Genomic DNA, 19,475 nt, shown 5'->3' on the forward strand with positions numbered 1-19,475 from the left:
GGGACAGAAGGGTGTGGGGTTTCAGTAGTTGGGGGCAGAACCCCTTGGGGTGCTTGCAGGACTTAGGACAAAGTTGTTGGGCCCTAGGAGGGCAAAAGGACTTGCAGGTGGTGAGGAAACCAGGGAGTTAACTCAGAGTCAGGCACCTGAGAAAAAAAAACACACTCCAACCAACTGAACTATTTGGCAAGAGCTTAGTTTTTTATTTTAATTTTTTGAGAGAGATAGGAAGAGAGAGAAGAGAGGAGGAAGAAAGCATTCATTTGCTGTTCCACGCGGGCACGCACTCATTGACTTCTTCCCCCATGTGCCCTGAGCAGGACTCAAGCCTGGGACTTTATGTTTCTGGACGATGCTCTTAACTGACTGAGCCTAATGGCCAGGGCCTTCTAAATTTTAAACAGCTTTCCTATTTGCTTTTTTAAGTAAGCCTCTTTCAAAAACAATTTCTGCATTTTAGGGATGCACCTGCAACTTATGCTGGAATAATTAGCAGATATGTCCTCCGTAATTAACTACATAAATTGATATTATTATTGTAATGTTGGTGTCTGTGTCCAGGCAGGTTCACGTTAAATTTGGGCAATCAGGAGAGAAACTGACAGCCAGAAAGCTTTGGGTCATTTCTGATGACTGGAGACTCCCAGACACAGGCGAGTGAAGAAGCAAGGGAAAACTTTTCCCAGTGGAGGGCAGGGGAGAAGGAAAACGGCCCCTCATGGTGGAGAATGAGGGAAGCAGGGAACCACACCCCGCAGTGGCAGGAGAGAGATCAGGAAAAATCGCCACCGAGGGATACCACCCATCACTTTAAAAGGCAGGAGAATAGCCTGACCAGGCTGTGGCGCAGTGGATAGAGCGTTGGACTGGGATGCAGAGGACCCAGGTTTGAGACCCCGAGGTCGCCAGCTTGAGTGCGGGCTCATCTGGTTTGAGCAAAAGCCCACCAGCTTGAACCCAAGGTCCCTGGCTCTAGCAAGGGGTTACTCAGTCTGCTGAAGGCCTGTGGTCAAGGCACATATGAGAAAGCAATCAATGAACAACTAAGGTGTTGCAACACACAATGAAAAACTATTGATTGATGCTTCTCATCTCTCCCCATTCCTGTCTGTCTGTCCCTGTCTATACCTCTCTTTAACTCACTCTCTGTCTCTGTAATAAATAAATAAATAAATAAAATTTAAAAGGCAGGAGAATATAAGTGAGGTCTTTAGCTGGTTGGTGTGCTTCAGTTCCACTGAACTCCGTGTGGGGAGAGCTTTGGCAAATGCTTTCTTGGGACCAAGTAAAGTCATCGGGGACCTTGATGGTGACTGGGAGGGGAAAACAAGTCAGTCCCTTTCCTTCTGGGAAGGCAGCTCCTGGCCTAGGGCGAGTGTGAGCCTGCAGAGGTGGGCGGTTGTAAGTAGCCAAGCAGATGAAAACCTTGCCTGAGTGTGGGCTTCCCAGTGCTTTCTGTACCCTTGACAACTTGAATCAAGCCAGTCAGCCTTCTGACTCAGGCTTATAGCTATCCTGCAGTCCAGGCTTAAGCTAGTTACCCATTAAATCATTGAATTTGCTTTTAACTAAAAATAAGTAGAATTCTTAAGTTTATAAAATGACTTGAGTAGCTTAAGAGTGTTTTGGCACATGGTAGGTCCTTATTCTATTGTTTGAGTGTATTTAAATCTGATGATCTCTCTGCTACTTCCTAAAATAATCTGGAGCATGGACTGCTACTGCTCTAGATTGAGAACTTGAGTTGGAGGAGCAACTTGGTCAAAAATTGCTTCAAAAAAGGTCTGGCAGGATGCTGATTGGTCTAGGTAAGGGACGGGGACATTAGCACTTTTTGCTATAGTGTATGTGGTAAAGGCATCTGATGCTTTATTCATGATTTAAAAAAACTCTCTTTGAAAGAGAGTGACTATATGCAATGGTGGGATTAAGCCAGTTCACACAGGTTAGACCAGGCGTCCCCAAACTACGGCCTGCGGGCCGCATGCAGCCCCAAGGCCATTTATCCGGCCCCCTGCCGCACTTTCGGAAAGGGCACCTCTTTCATTGGTGGTCAGTGAGAGGAGCACTGTATGTGGCGGCCCTCCAACGGTCTGAGGGACAGTGAACTGGCCCTCTGTGTAAAAAGTTTGGGGACCTGTAGGTTAGACAGAACCAATACCTATTTTTTTGTTGAATTCAGTGACCTGGTTGTTAAAATAGCACTTGCACTCCACAATGGTCACCTGGCAAGCCACCAAATGTCTAAATCACAAATTTACATGCCATACTCTATTTTACATTTATCTGTGCTACAACATATTCTAAGCACTGACAGTAATGTTCATTCCATCCATAGGTGAAAAACATTGCCAAACTATGCTTGTAATATTTATTTATTCATTTCATAAAACTCATTAAACCTTTGATGAAAAACCACACTTTATTTTCCTCGTCTTTGGTACTTCAGTACACAAACACATAACGCAAACAGAAAAAGTGCCAAACAACCAAGGCAGCAAGCTGTCATGGGAAATATCTTTAACAGTTTTATTGATTTTTGTCAGGTATTATTTAATATTTTTTCATTAGTATTTTAAAACTAACACAATCTAGTTTGTGTACCTCTTTTATTGTTTTTATTTGTTTTAAATGCAAGAAATAGTAAACTACCGTTCAGTGTATATTTTTCCATACTTAAAATGGTCGTTTTGGCAGAAAACCAGTTGTCACATTATTTGAATCCTGCCTGACCAGGCAGTGGCACAGTGGATAGAGTCTTGGCCTGGGATGTAAAGGACCCAGTTTCAAAACCCCAAGGTCACTGGCTTGAATTTGGGCTCACTAGCTTGATCACAAGTTCACTGACTTGTACCTGGGATCATACACATTACCCCAAAAGTCACTGGTTTGAAGCCCAAGGGCACTAACTAAAGCAAGGGGTCACTGACTCAGCTGTAGCCCCTGGTCAAGGCACATACGAGAAAGCAATCAATGAACAACTTAAGTGCTGCAACTGAGTTGATGCTTCTCATCTCCCTCCCTTCCTGTCTGTCTGTCGCTATCTGTCCCTGTCACTGTCTCTTTTGATAAAAAAAGTTATTTGAACCTCACCCATGACCAGATCCAACTTCTTCACTTACTTACTACTAAACCTATCTCTTAGAAGCAGGGCCTTGATATTTCTTGGCTTGGTTCTGGTACATTTTTCCAAATGAAAGAATGTTGAGTAATACTAATAAAAAAAATATTTCTGAGCTCAGCAACTCCAGACTTGCATAAAGATGTGCATCTTGCCAGCCTATCACCATATATGTAAATATGCATAAATATGTTAATACTTGATTGACTTTCCTCATTATTTTTTAAATGATTTTTAAAAATTTATTGACTATAGAGAAAGGAAGAGGAAGAAAGAAAGAGGGAGGGAGAAAGGGAGATTGAAAAACATTGGTGAGGAGCAAGAAGCAACAACTTGTAGTAGCTGTGTCCCGTTTCACTGGGACTCCTCACAGTCCCCAGGCTGCTCCTGGTGGTGGCGCTGGTGGGTTTCAGCATCTTGTTGCTGCCCACCCTCCAGCTCTGTCCAGTAGCTCTGAGGGAAGGAGGGAGGATTGGGTGAAGGAAGGACCTGGAGACAGGTCATCAGCCCTCCTCCTCACCCTGGGGGAAGCTGGCCCATGGGCTGCCAATCCATAAGCCCCACAAATTCAAGGCACTGAGGGAACCCTCAAAGCCAGACCTCAGCCAGCTACTACCCATCCTGTGCCCATTGGCCAGGCACCCAGCTTCCCTTCAGTGGGGACCTCCCGGGGCCACTTAGCTCCTCCATTCTTCTGCTGCTTAGCTCTCAGCCATCTGCCCCTGCTAAATTCCAACTCCTCCACGTGGATGCAAATGTCCTTCTCCATCCGGCCTTTGTGAAGCTGTGGACCACGGGAAGAATGAGGTAAGACCAGCACATTTACAGCAGCTGCAGCACCAGCAGAAGTGAGTTGAAGAAGCAAAGGCCAAAGAAGGGGCTTGATCTGGCGATGGCCTCCTAGTATGTGAGGACCTGGTGCGGAAGAGCACAGGACGAGGGGAGGAGGCTGAGAAGGGTGTTAGGAGTTACACACTCGCTGCTGGTGCACACAGTGGAACATCGTACAGGCTTCCAGGAGGCCAGCCGGGAGTGGTGCAGCGGAGAGCCAGCGCACAGCAGAAAGGTGGGAGAAGGTACTGCTCATGAGGTGATGCGCCTCCTATTCCCAGAAATCCGTGCGCCTGATGTCCAAGGGCAACACGATCAGCACTGAGATGGACAAAGTCAGCGCGAGGAGGGACCAACAGTACAGGCTTGTGTAACGCGGCTGGTGTGGATTGTTGTCCCAGCACATTGCCAGCTCTCTCCCCCTCATCTTCTCTGAAATAAAAATATAAAATTATTTAAATTAATAAATAGGAAACTTATTGGTACTAAATACATAAATTCATGAAGGGTATAACGAACACATAAGAAAATGGAGGCCCTGGCCGGTTGGCTCAGTCGTAGAGCGTCGGCCTGGCATGCAGAAGTCCCGGGTTCGATTACCGGCCAGGGCACACAGGCGAAGCACCCATCTGCTTCTCCACCCGTCCCCCTCTCCTTCCTCTCTGTCTCTCTCTTCCCCTCCCGCAGCCAAGGCTCCATTGGAGCAAAGATGGACCGGGCGCTGGGGATGGCTCCTTGGCCTCTGCCCCAGGCACTAGAGTGGCTCTGGTCGCAACAGAGCGACGCCCCGGAGGGGCAGAGCATCGCCCCTGGTGGGCGTGCCGGGTGGATCCCGGTCGGGTGCATGCGGGAGTCTGTCTGACTGTCTCTCCCTGTTTCCAGCTTCAGAAAAAGACAAAAAAAAGAAAATGGAACGTTTGCGTCTGATTGTGTGTTATCATAAGTGCTGGTAATGTAAATGGGTATTGATAAAAATACAAATGAAGAGAACAAGAACCTTCTTATATTTTCTTGACAATCTATCTGATATTTCTAATCCCCAAAGAGCATTTACCATATTTCCGCACATATAAAATGCATACTTTTATTTTAAAATTTGGGGTCTAAAAACTGGGTGCATCTTATACAGTTGGTGTAGATTTCTATTTAAGTAGTGTGGCATTTCAAATGTCATAGATGGAACTGAGACGAGGCAATATATGGAGATAGTGATTCTTCATCAGACACAGATGAGGACCGGCTAACAGATGAGAGTGTTGACGGTGATGAGGAATTGTATAAATATTATGATGAATCAAATCTGAGTTTAAACAGTTTATGTAATACATGTTTTTTCAAACTTCGGGCCCCAAAATTAAGGGGCATCTTGTACATGAGAGCATCTTATACATGGGGAAATAGAGTATATCCCAAAAGATTTATTAAATACTAGATATCTACAAGAAGACCTAGCTTTTTAAAACTTGATCAACTCTAAAATGACAAAGGTAATCTGCTGATCACTGTGCTACTTACCTAACTCTATTTATTGGTTCTAGTGAAATACAGACCACTTCTAAGAATTAAAGAAACAATCATTGATCAAAATATTTAATGGTTGTATAAGTACATGAAGGAGGACACAAGCAATTATGTGATCTTGGACAGGCCTTCCTTGTAAACAACAATAAAAGCAGGCTCTGAGAAAGCCAAAATGACCGATACGAACAAGTGACATAATCACTGGGGACTGAGGGGACACCGTTTCAAAGACAGGCTCAAGGAAGAACAACTAGACATGATGGTTTATTTCCTGTAAAGAACGAGAGACAGAGGTGATATCAAAAGCCTCGAGCATAACCACCTGGCGGACTAATAAACACTTAAGACGAACTCATAGGAAAGTAGTCATCTCAGACCCTCCACCCTCGTATTCACCACTTCGAACCAATGACCAAGAATGAAGACATCTTGCCACTTAATCATCCTCCTAAATGCTGACAAATTTCTAAATTTAAGACATGCTTCTGAACATGCCCCTTTTCTGTTCCATGTCCACAGCTGCTGCCCTGGCAGAGGTTCACCTATTGCAGCAACAATGTCCTAGTTTTCAGACTCTAGACTCACACACCACACACCGACTCCCTGCAGCACAACTCTTTTCTCAATTGAAGAAAACTTTTATTAACAAAAGAATCTTGTTACTTTCTTGTTGAAAATTCTTGTTTTGTTCTAATTTTGGGCACATGAAATCTAAAGCATTTTTACATGACGTACAAGGCATTTATATTCTAAGCCTTTTCTATGTAACCACACAGCCCCCTCCACAGTTCCCTCTCTGGTGTATTATGCTGCAGTAATATGGGACATCTCATGGTCTCAGGACATGTGTTATAACCCCGGTTGATTATACCTTTACACTTGCTACTCACACTGCTTGGAAAATCTTCCCACAGTTTCTCTCTAGAAAACTTTGCCTAATTCATCAAATGATCTCTGCTCTAGAAGGTCTAACTTTGATTCCACCAGATAAGCCTAGGCATGCCTTTCATATTTTCCCTTCATGTTCTGTGCATGCATCAAACACACAACACCAAAAACACTGCCACAATTAAAGTAATCATTAATGTGTCAATTGTTTCTGACATCATCAGAGATAAACAATTATAAACACATGTGTATATCTGACAAGGTAAGTCCAGCACCTAGAATAGAGTCAACACTCAATAAACATTTGTCCTATAGAAAAAGTTAGATTTTAGACATGGTATATCTGGTACCATATGGGAGACTAACAGGCTACTAAAGACTTGAGATTGGCACTTGGAGAAAAGGGCAGGACTGGTACCAGACATATTGGGATTAACCACATAAAGGTCAGCTGAGAGAATGAAGTATGCATAAAAGAAACAGCACACAGGATGCAGGGCCTAAAATTTCTGAAATGTAAGATCTTAGTGGAGAAGAAGGGAGAAGGAGCCAGGAGATAACAGTTTGAGATGGAAAGTAAGATATAAATACATAATTAATTACGGCACATCAAATAAAAATTAGTGCAATGATTTATCAGATAAGAAAGGAAGTGGGGGCCCTGGCCAGTTGGCTCAGTGGTAGTGCGTCGAGCAAGCGTGCAGATGTCCCTGTTTTGATTCCTTGCCAAAGCACACAAGAGGAGCACTCATCTGCTTCTCCACCCTTTCCCCTTTCCTCCTCTCTCTCTCCCCCTCCCACAGTGAAGGTTCCATGGGAGCCAGACTGGCCTGGGCACTGAGAATGACTCTGTGGCCTCCGCCCTCAGGCATTAAAATGGCTCTGGTTTCAATGAAGCAACGTCTCAGATGGGCAGAGCATTGCCTTTTAGTGGGCATGCCAGGTGGATCTCAGTTGGGCACATGTAGGAATCTGTCCCTCTGCCTCCCTGTTTCTCATTTAAGAAAAAAATACAAAAGAAAAGAAAAAGAAAGTGGTGGTTAAGAAGAGCTTCCAACAAAGTTAAAGTGTCAAATGGCAGACACCACTAAAAGCAAAGAAAATAAAATTCAGAAGAAATGACGCATTTTATAATTATCACATTGTTGATAATCTCTGCAGTCCAGATGGTCAGGGGTAAATTTTTTTCTTTTTATTCCCATTAATTTGAGAGAGAGGAAGAGAAATGATGGGAGAGACAGAAGCATCAACTAATTGTTCCACTTAATTGTTCTATTTAGTTTTGGCATCACTGGTTGCTTCTCATATGTGCCCTGACTGGGTATCAAACCTGTGACCTTGGCACACCAGGACAATGCTTGATCCACTGAGCCAGCTGTCCAGGGCTAAAGTCATTTTCAAAGTAGTTAAGTAGCAAGTGAGTGGTGAGGAAAAAGAATTACATTACAATCAGCATCAGAGATTTTTATTCTCAGATTTTTAAACAGCATTAAGAGAAAACTTTTTCATAGTAGAGAAAATTTAATAAACGCAAATGAAAAGCCGTAAGAAACATCTTCTTAAACAAACTTTTGGTTTGTCAGTAACAAAAAATACAGAAAAAAGCAATACAAGTACTCCAAATTTGTTTTCTCACATTGAGTACTGCTCCAAGACAGCATTTTAAAATTTTGATAAATTTCTAAATATCTTTCTGGGAGGGGGGGGGGGGCAGAATTAAGTATTAGTACCATCATGACATTATTATAAATGAAAAAAATCTTGTCTAATATATTAAGTTGTATATACAGTATGCCCATAAAGTCATGGTACACTTTTGACTGGTCATAGGAAAGCAACAAAAGATGATAGAAATGTGAAATCTGCACCAAATAAAAGCAAAACTCCCAGTTTCATACCTATTCAGTGCAATTCAATGTGGGCTCACGCACAGATTTTTTAGGGCTCCTTAGGTAGCTATCTTGTATAACCTATACAGACTCATCACTGACTGATGGCCTACCAGAACGGGGTTTCTCCACCAAACTGCCAGTTTCCTTCAACTGCTTATCCCACTGAGTAATGTTATTCCTATGTGGTGGCGCTTCGTTATAAACGCACCGATATTCACATTACACCTTGGTCACGGATTCGAATTTAGTGAGCCACAGAACAAACTGAACTTTCCTCTGTACCGTGCACATCTTGACTGGCATGGCTGTGGGCTGCTCCGCTGTATACATGGTGTTACATCATCATCTGCGCATGCGCACATGCTGCCACATCATCCTACAGAAACTGGGAGGGATTTTCTTCCATTTGGTGCAGATTTCACATTTCTATCATCTTTTGTTGCTTTCCTGTGACAGCTCAAAAGTTCACCATGACTTAACAGACACACTATATAAGGCGAGATAACCATGTCTCAAATTCTCAAATACAAATTTAGCCATTAAAAGCTGCTGCTGACACCTGTCACTACATATAATATATTCCACTAAGAAAAAATGCCATGCCTACTTGGTAGGGAATCTCTTATGTGAACTGTCAAGCAGTGATAAATTCTTCAATAATTATATAATTATTTAAGGAATAAAGTGGGCCGCTTAAAAGGAGTTTGAAAACAAACAAACCATGACTTTTTAAAGCCTAATTTATTATTTTAATAATGTACAAATACCAAAGAAGTACATTTGTGGCTTTAAAAATATTATTATATTTCAAATATTATAGCACCTAAAATTCTATCAACATAGCTATCCTTACCTTTTACTTTGTAATATAAATTTTAAATGCTCTAATTAAAATTCTATATTTCAGATGTTTTACTTCAGCCCCTTGAAGAGTCATTTTATTGTTTTCTGACTTCCATTTTTTTACTTGAGAGTTTACTTATCTTATATTGTCCAATGGTCAAAACATGACTCATTAAAAAAACTAACAAAATTAATACATTTATGGTAAAACATGTCAGAAACAAGAGAAAAAGCAAATATTAATCTAAAGAATGTAAAAAATATCACTGTTATTTACAGCATTACAGTAAACCCATACTTTATCAAATTTAGATTAAATGCACAAATTTATGAGAAAACACTATTAACCAAACTGATATAACCAGAAATTGTGATAAGTATATTTTTATAAAAATTGTACATATTGAACTGATAATTAAAAAGATTTTCTTGAAGAATGCCATAGTCCTATAAAGCTTCATTCTTTGTTCTAAATACTTATGGAAAAACAAACACTAATTTACACAAAATTTACAAAGAATTTAAAAAGGGATAATACTTCTCAACTTACTTTATGAGATAACTACAACCTTGGTAACAAACCCTGACAAAAATATTACAAGCCAGTTTCTATCACAAACACAATTTTAAAAATTGTAACCAAAATGTTAAACACGGAAATCCACTAAAATGAAGAAGGATAATATAAATACATAATTAAAATTAAAAGTAAATTTATATCACATCAAACAGCAAAAAAAAATTTAAATTTAATACCCATTCATGAATGAAACTTCCTTACTCTGATAAAGGGTCTCTAAGAAAAAAATAAAATAATGTATTTATATCAAATATTAAGAACTGTTCCTCTGAGAGTAGGAATAAGAACAGACTATCTATTATACTCATTTCAACTCAACAATGCCACAAACCATAACATGAGAAACTATGACTAGAAAGTAAATAGATACATAAAACTAACATGAGGAGATGGTATAATAGTATATGTAACATACTACAATATAAAAATGTGAGATTTTAAAATGAATTAGCCAGGACATTGGATACGAAGTCAATATAAAAATTAGTTTTATATTTTTATGTCTGCAATAGAAACAAAATATAAAATAAAAAATTTAAAATACCATCAGAATATCAAATATGGAATGAAAGGTGTGCAGTATCTCCACAAACACACTCATGCAAAGACACATAAACATTGAAAGAAAATAAATAAAAGAATACATCATGTTAATGTAAGAGATGTTTACAGACATATGGTCATTATGTCAATAAGCCCCATAATTTTAATAGAATCAATAAAAACCCAGATAAAATATGTCAAAATGCCCCAGATTTTCTACCGATTAAATGTAATATCAATTAAAGTCAGATCTCAGTTTTCATTACAAACTGACAAAGTCATTGTATAATAGAGAAATGCAAAGGGTCAAATATAGCTAAATCCTGTAGCAGAACACAGTAGAAGAACTTACACAACTGTATTTTGATACATATTAAAAACTCCTGTATTTAACACAGAATGGTATTGACAAAAAAACAGATAAACAGACCAATGAAAAAGAAGGGTCAAGAAGCTGTCACTTAATTTATGACAACGGTAGCACTGCAGAGTAGTGAGAAAAAGATGGCCATTTTATTAAATGGTCTCATGTATGTAGAAAATCAAACAGGATTTGCACATGGAGAAAGTGAATCTCAGGTCCTACACTATAAGATACTTAAGAAAAAAAATTCAAGTGGATTTAAAACAAAAATTCTGCTGAAACTATGGCAACCAATAACCAGATATGACTATTTCATCTTAATCTTAAATTTTTAAACATTAATAATACTAAAAATTCAGTCCCATAATTTCAACTAGCCATCATCAATGCCCAGTAGCCATCAGTCCTACAGATGCAAACATAGAAATTTTTCATCATATAGAAAAGTTTTCTACTGGACAGCAATGCTTTAGATGATAATATAGAAGCATACCATTCTGACCTTCAAGTAGGCTACATTTTCTTTAAAAGAACAAAAAAAAAAGCACTAAGTTAAAATAAAAATTAGCTTTGGCCAGATAGCTCAGTTAGTTAGAGTATTGGTTCTTTTTTTTTTTTTTTTTTACAGAGACAGAGAGTCAGAGAGAGGGATAGATAGGGACAAACAGACAGGAATGGAGAGAGATGAGAAGCATCAATCATCAGTTTTTGATTGAGACACGTTAGTTGTTCATTGATTGCTTTCTCATATATGCCTTGACCATGGGCCTTCAGCAGACCAAGTAACCCCTTGTGCCGGGGTCCAGCCCCGGGGGGAATCCAGGGGTCCCACAGGAAGAGACAGCATCGGCACGAATCGAGTGAGAGAGCCAAATTCTTTTCTTTCTCTTTATTCTCTCATTAGCATTTACTGCCAGGCATCTCTGCCAAATGCTAGTATAGCTTCCTTTTTATACACACACACTAAGTTACAATTACATGGTATTAATCATTGCTTTTGATTCACTATGTTTACATAGTTCCAGATAACAGTTAATTTATATCTATAAACTACAAATCAGGTGGCAAATCACTCAAAGTACAATTATAAAATAACTTGAATAGCGATAACAACATCGGTAAAAGCTTTTAAAGGATTAGTACTAACTAATAACTCAACTTTACTGTTGTTGTGAGTCAAGGGGCAGAGAGAGATTAGCAGACAAAATCATTGACTAGCCAAGGACCACCGCTTGCTCAGGCAAATGGCCTTGAGTTCATGCAGTGTCCTAATTTTTTTCACAAGATTTCAAAAGGCTTGCCCATTAAGAAATTGACATAACATTAAGAGTAACTTTTACTTAAAGATATATAGAGTGAACTTGCAAGATAGCTTAGTAGCAACATAATTTCAGAAGACATTAATTGCTATTGCTTCTATAGATCCCCCCACATTCCTCTCATTATCTGAAGGAAAAATCTTGGAAAGTACATAAATCTCATGAGAATGTCTCACTGAGAAAGCCCAGCAACTGCCTTCAGTCATAAAACAAGTCTCTTAGCAAAACATTCTTTTCTTGCCGACTGCGCTCCCATCCCAGGCCACGCAACGGGCCATTCCACTACACCTTACCTAAGATTCTATTGTCTAGTCAAATTTTATTTATTTACTATATTCACACACTAGTTAAGTTCTAACTATATTCTTCTCAGAGTGTTCCACCATCTGCAGGTCAGGTAAGCAAGAAGAAAGGAAAGTTTCTCTACTCTATCACATGAAAAGGCTAGGGAGGAAAAATGATGAATTAAGTGAAGGCCAAAAGGTGCTCTGTGCATAGCCACTGCCTCCTACCCATTCTCAAGTCACAATCTATTCTTTCTAACATGATTAATAAGAAGAAAATTCTCCTACAAACTTAACCCTTTATGAAGGATATCATAGCCAGCCTCTTATGTTTATGAGCCCAGTTCAAGGGGCTTACAGGCTTTTCTGTGGAACTCACACCCTCTGTCTCATTTCCAAAGAAATTACTACGAATCTACAGGGAAAGCACAGTACTATTATCCCTGTGCCATAAATAATAGCACACACCCAGAAAAGGGGGGATATAAGGCCAGATTATTCAAAAAGTCAAAGGGGAAAGTATCGTTGTGCCTTTCCTTTGTGGTGACTTTATCAACCTGCAGCCGTTGGTCTTCTCTGCTGTGACTTTGTCAATCAGCAGTTTTTGATCTTCTTCTACTGTGACCTTGTCAGCCAGCAGTTGTTGATCGGCTCCCGACACCCTTGCTCGAGCCAGCAACCTTGGGTCCAAGCTGAGGAGCTTTGCTCAAACCAGATGAGCCTGCACTCAAACTGGCGACCTTGGGGTCTCAAACCTGGGTCCTCCACATCCCAGTCTGACACTCTATCCACTGAGCCACCGCCTGGTCAGGCTCAGTTTATATTTTTTAAGCCAAAAACAAAGAAGAAAAATGAGTTGTATTTTTTCTTAAAAGCTCAAGAGAGAGACAAATACAAATATGTTTGCTTACATTTAATATTATATATGCAGGGTGGGGCAAAAGTAGGTGAATAGTTGTGAGTATATAAAAGTTTATTTTTGTATTATTATTTGCTAATTATTGTATTATTTTTATACAATTAACTATAAACCTACTTTGCCACCTTCTGTATACTCGTATTAGAAAAGAAAGAGTGAAAAGAGAAATCATAAGCGATGATTACCTGTTAGAGAGGAGAAGGAGCAAAGTGAAGGAGCAGAGAGAGTAGATGCCAGACTTCTCTAAGTATACTTCCTTGTACAAATTTATTTGGGAAACATGTAAATATTTCACATAACTATTAAAATTAAAATTTAAAAGAAACTCCTAACTTTAAAAGGAAGTTTAAAAAACTGAACCTGTCTGTAGTGTGTTACTTAGCTACACAGAGATAAACTACTTCAACATATGTTAAAATACAGTATTTTGTAACATGAGTGCCTAGTGAGATACACCCTATAAATAAAAACAAAGGCAGAATATCCAACTGTTATTATTAATGTATTGTTGGCATGGTGCTGCTATGCTATGTCTGCTGTTTGAGGAGTGGGGTTACACATGAGTAATTATGTTGACATTAATGAAAATAAGTTTTTTGTTGTGACATAAAGGAGATAGGTAAGACTGATACAATATGTAAAAACCTCATACTGTTAAACTTTATTTTCTAAATATATTTTTGAAAATAGTAGTATTGAACTTGAGATAAATCTTTTTTAAAATGCAGTAACTGAAAATACCTAGAAACACTGACTCAACCCTATAGCAATTAACGTACTTATTGCCTAGATTGTATCTCTAAGTAGCATCTCCCTCAAAAAGAAAGTGAAAGACCTTTGGAGACTAGTTGACTCCAGGTCTGAGACAGGAAATTTATAAGATGAACCTGGATATATTTAATACCAGAAAGTAGACATTCTCCCACCTTGAAAACCATGCTATAGCAATAGGGGTGTAATCTTGCTCAAAAATTGAGATTAAATGTCAAAGGCTAAATACAAGAAAGCAGTATAATATGTAAGAAAATTTATCTGCGTGTCCAATTAGTCTCATTCTTAATTCTAGCACTTTTGGAATGCCCCTTCATGTGTTGTCATCCTAATATGCTAAGAAAACATCTACTTAGTTGGACAAACTACCAGATGATGCTTCTACTACAAAAATCTAATGAGCTCCAACAGCCTCCATACTGGCAGCCAGAGAAAAGGTCTCTGTATTGTGGAAAACTTGAACAGTGCAAGAAAGAGTTTGGGAATGGGCGCTTTGCTCCTTGTTGTGGACTGTAAATGGCAAAAAGCCATTGTAGATTCGAGGCTTAGCAAAAGGCTAAGTTCTCCCCCCTCCATCTCCATATTTGGCTTTGATGCTGAGTATTTGCACCCACTCCACTTGCTTCCTTGGGTTGCTGGAAGCAATATATATACATGCTCTTCCTCTGACTCTTTGTTTTCAGATGTTGGTAGATTTCACTAATGCATCCTGTTTTATGCCTTAGGAGAGTTCCTGTCTTAGCCTTGGATGTACAACTTTGTATCAAGGTCCTTGATTTGCATATGGCTATATAATAAAGCAAACTGGGGCTATGAGGCACTCAGATACTGCCAGGCAGTTTGAGGAGTCCTCCTGGTCCCATCATTTTTGTTTTGACAAGTGTGTTTCCTTCATTCTGCACCATTATTAGGAGCTGCGCTGGGTCCACAAGTGGCATCCAAACAGACGACTTGAGTATGAGGAAACAAAACTGAAGGAAGGTGACGGAACTCCCCAAAGTGAAGTGCACACAGTGAGTAAAGAAAGTTTTGGGGGAAAGTGTAGTTGAGAGTAAAAGATTATGGGACAGATAGGGTAAAAAATAAGGGACCTTTATGTAGAAATGTTTCCATATGAAGACAAATCATTGTCTGAAGAGTATCAGAGTGAGCTGGAAACAGAGGGATGTGAATATGAGGATAACTTGGAGTCTGAGGATGACAGGGGGGATGAAAAACCTGTGGCTATGGCTGCCTTAGCCGCGGGGCCTCTGGTGCCCTCAGCTCCTTCCTACATTCAACCCTCTCTCTGCTCCTCCATTCCCTTATTGGGCTGATTGCAGAGTCTATAGCTCAAAATCTGGGAAATCCCTTCTCCAACAATCTATAGATCAGGCTCAAAATGTAGGGGAAACTATAAATGGCTTTACCCGTTTTCCTATTGTAGAAAGACAGGATGATACAGGGAGATTAGTGCAAGAACATGAACCTGTACCTTTTAGAACTCTGAAAGAGCTTAAACTTGCTTGTGTTCAGTATGGGCCTACTGCCCCTTTTCACTTGGTTTATCGGATACTATTAGTGCAAAGGCTCTTCCCCCAAATGACTGGAAGGAGATTGCTTGTGCTTGTCTCTCTGGGGGTGATTATTTGCTGTGGAAGTTGGACTTTCATGAAGTGGCTGTTGAGGTAGGAGAAAAATCTCAGTATAGTCAACCTGAGCCGCCAGTTACAGCAACTACAGAATTTGAGAATGGATAGGAGATTCAGGTATTAGGAAAGTTATAGCTTTTTCTGTCATGATCTGATTTTCTTTAATGTTTTAACTATGATCTTCTGAACTATCATTTTGTTTCTTTCTTATTCTTTGCTTGGAAATTGAGGCAGGGGACCTGTGTTGGATCTAACTATAGAAAATATCCCAGCAGCTGCTGAGAGCACATTTTCTCGGGGAGATTTTGTTTAGTCATATCCTTCAGTCCCTCTGTCAGAAAATGCCCTAGTATCAGGCAGGCATCTTTCTAATCTGGATGTGCTCTGAAATCCCGGGTTTCTCTCTGGGTTGTCTAATTCATGTTTCTGTTTAGTCTTTGTTTAATGTTGTCAAAATGTGTCTGTTTTTAAGGCCTGAATCAAGGTTTTTTTGCATGCAAAAATTGGAAATGCTGGCTCTAATATTTAGAAAAAATAAAATGTTTTTAGAACTTCTAAGGAGTGCTCATTTAAATTTAAATAGAATAGAATGTAGATCTTTAAGACTTACTGATTTGGTTAGTGCATTGTGAGGTGTGTTCAGAGTTAGAAGCCAAATAGCAATTTAAGTATTAGAATTAACCAAAGTTATGTTATACTTGTGTTTTTTTGTGCATAAATTGTCTTGTTTATGTGTAAGGTTATACTCAGGCAAAACAAAATAATTGAGCAAAATTAAGCAGGGCCCTAATAAGTCATTTCAAGACTTTGTCTCACGACTAATTCAGGCACTTAGAAGAATAGTATAAGGATGCTAATTATACTTCTCAGGCCACATCCTGCAAAGGGGTCCCCAAGGAAACCAGTAATTTGGCTCCTCTGTTTTTGCCAATTAAATTTAAAAAAAAAATAGGTCAGGAACACCCTGAAATGGAACTAACAATACAAGAGTGTAAATTTAAAGGACTTTTAGATACTGGAGCTGATGTATCTGTTGTTGCTAAGCTACATTGGCCTCCTTCCTGGCCCACTCATGCAGCAGCCACAGAACTACAAGGTATAGGGCAGAGTAAATCCCCTCAACAAAGTTCTAGTTTTTTACAATGGGAAGATAAAGGTCATTCTGGATTTTTTCAGCCTTATGTGCTCCCTGGATTGCCAGTTAATTTGTGGGGTAGAGACGTTTTGAAAAATATGAGAGTGTTGCTTGTCAGTCCTAATTAGTTTAGTTAGCATTCAAATGCTTGATCAGAAATTTTTTGCCCACTAAGGGACTAGGGAAAAGAACAGCGGGGAATTCTCACCCCCATAGAAGTGGCATCCAATACCAGAAGGTATGGATTAGGATAGCAAAATTTAGCATAGGGCTCTTGGTAGCTCCTGCTACCCCAATAATGCATTGTGCAGACTCAATTACTTAGAAATCAGATAATCTTGTATGGGTAGACCAATGGCCCTTCTCTCAGGAGAAACTTAAGGCTCAATTGGTACAAGAGCAGTTACAGCTTGGGCACATTGAACCATCTAACAGTCCATGGAATACGCCTGTATTTGTCATTAAAAAGAAATCAGGAAACTGGAGGCTATTACAAGATTTTAGAGTAATAAATAAGACTATGGAAATTATGGGTCCTCTCCAGCTAGGACTCCCTTCTCCTACTGCCATTCCATGGAATTTTCACCTTGTAATTATTGACTTGAAGGATTGCTTTTTTACTATTCCTTTAAACCCACATGATTGCAAGATTTTTGCATTCAGTGTTCCTTCATTTAACTTCTAGGCTCCCATGGAGCAATACCAGTAGAGAGTTTTGCCTCAAGGTATGGTTAACAGTCCTACCCTGTTAGGCAGCACCCTAGGCATACATAATTCACTATACTGATAATATTCTTATTGCTCATCCAGATAAAGACACTGTGTTGACTATTTTGCAACAACTAGAATATTCTTTGAAAGAATCAGGACTTTATATAGCTCCTGAAAAAGTACAGCAATCTTTACCTTTTTCTTATTTAGGACAAATTATTGAGGGACAACAAATTCGCCCACAGAAAAATAGAAATCAGGACAGATCATTTGCAAACTTTGAATAATTTCCAGAAACTGTTAGGAGACATTAATTGACTTAGACCTTCCTTGAAATTAACTACTGGAGAACTGAAGCCGCTTTTTGATATTCTTAGAGGCTCAGCTGAACCAGCTTCTCCTCGGCTACTTACACTGGTAGGATAACAAGCTTTAAAGCTTGTAGAAAAGGCCTTGCAACAAGCACAACTAAAATGCATAAATCCTGAAGAATCAATTGCCTTACTAATTTGTCCCTCAAGTTACACTCCAACGGAACTATTGTGGCAAGCTTCAGGTCCTACTGAATAGATTTGGCTGTTACTTCTAAAAAAGTTTTATCTTTGTATTTTGATCTTGTCGGATTATCAAGGGGTGTAGGCGACTCTTACAGCTTATAGGTTTTGAGCCTCAAATTATTGTTCCTTTTTCAAAGGATCAACAACAATGGCTCTGGGAAACCCACTAAACGGCAAATTGCTTTTGCAAATTTTAGAGGCCAAATTGATCCTATTTACGTATGGTTGTTTCCACTATAGAGACTGCTGTCTTAGGGATAACTGCTGATGAACTATTTCAGCAATTTCTCCTTCTTCAAAGACTTGTATGTCAACATAGAGCTCCATGTTTTATAGGACATACTCAAGCTCACTCCATGCTCCCTGGAGCTTTAGCACAAGGGAATGCCCTTGTTGGTCAAACTACCCAGAAGATAATTATTGGAGCAACCATAACAGATCAAGCAATTCAGTTTCATACTATTCATCACCAGAATGCTGCAGCCCTGCGTAAACAGTTTCAACTTTCCCGGGAAGCAGCACAGCAGATTGTTAAATCCTGTCCAATGTGTCCTATACTATAATCTGTCCCTCTATTTGGAGTTAACCCTCAAGGACTCCTACCAGGACAACTTTGGTAAATGGATATTACTCATATACCTTCATTTGGCAAACAGTCCTACGTCCACGTTACAGTGGATACTTATTCTGGATTTATGGTAGCCTCTGCTAGGACAGGAGAGGCTGCTATGCATGTTATAGCTCATTGTCTGTATGCATTTTCTATTATTGGACTTCTTGATATGATTAAAACTGACAATGTTCCTGCATATGTAGCAAAAGCATTTACTGTATTTTGTCAAACCTTTTGAATTATGGGTATTTCTTAAAATCTTTAAAGTCAAGGTATTAAAGTGTACCTAGCAAATATTTTAAGGTCAATTTAAAAAAATTTAAAAGGAGTCATATCCTGGAACTCCTATGGGTCTACCTTATCATGCTTTTTACTTTAAAAAAATTTTTTCTTTTGAATGCTGATGAACAGGAGATGCCAAATCTTTTTCTCCTGCAAACTTCTACCCTCTTTTATTTGATCCAACTAATAACACTGTTTTGTCTTTTTCCAAATAGCTCCAGATATATGAAAAAGGTTTATATAAGTGGATGGGGATCCTCAAACCCCTCAGCAAGATCTTCTGAGCATGGCTTTTAAGGTACCAAGAGGCAGAAAAAGCCCAAAAGAGATCAGGTGAAATACTAGCTCTTGGCATACACCCTCAAAAGGCTCCAACGTCCCAACAGGGCCTCATAGGACTCCATCAGGGCCCTGCTTCAATAGTGGAAATGATGGTCATTTAAGCCGAAGCCTGCCAGGCTTACATGCCTTTGCTGAGGGAAAAGGGACACTGGAAGGTAAACTGCCCCCTCGCTCCTCTAAGGGAGGGTTCAGTCTCTTCCAGCCCTGCTCCAGCCACTTGTGACCTAACCTTGCCCAGAATGCTGGGATTTGCCACTGAAGGCTGAAGGTGCCCAGGGCTGTCGGCCCCATCTACAACACTGTGGACGAGCCTAGGGTATTTCTTCCA

General features: G+C 39.6%; 1 long non-coding RNA gene across 3 annotated transcripts in view; it reads right to left on the reverse strand.

Moving 5' to 3' along the window:
• Positions 1–225: 225 nt before the first annotated feature.
• LOC136398934 (uncharacterized) overlaps positions 226–19,475 on the reverse strand; it is a 54,581-nt gene continuing 35,331 nt past the window's right edge. For 2 of the 3 annotated variants that reach the window (XR_010750069.1, XR_010750071.1), the window contains one exon: positions 226–4,384. This is a non-coding gene — a long non-coding RNA (uncharacterized lncRNA). The remainder of the gene's footprint in view (positions 4,385–19,475) is intronic. The other variant, XR_010750070.1, reaches the window with a different exon arrangement.

Source organism: Saccopteryx leptura, chromosome 3 (genome assembly GCF_036850995.1).
Source record: "Saccopteryx leptura isolate mSacLep1 chromosome 3, mSacLep1_pri_phased_curated, whole genome shotgun sequence".
In the NCBI taxonomy this organism is placed as follows: domain Eukaryota; kingdom Metazoa; phylum Chordata; class Mammalia; order Chiroptera; family Emballonuridae; genus Saccopteryx; species Saccopteryx leptura.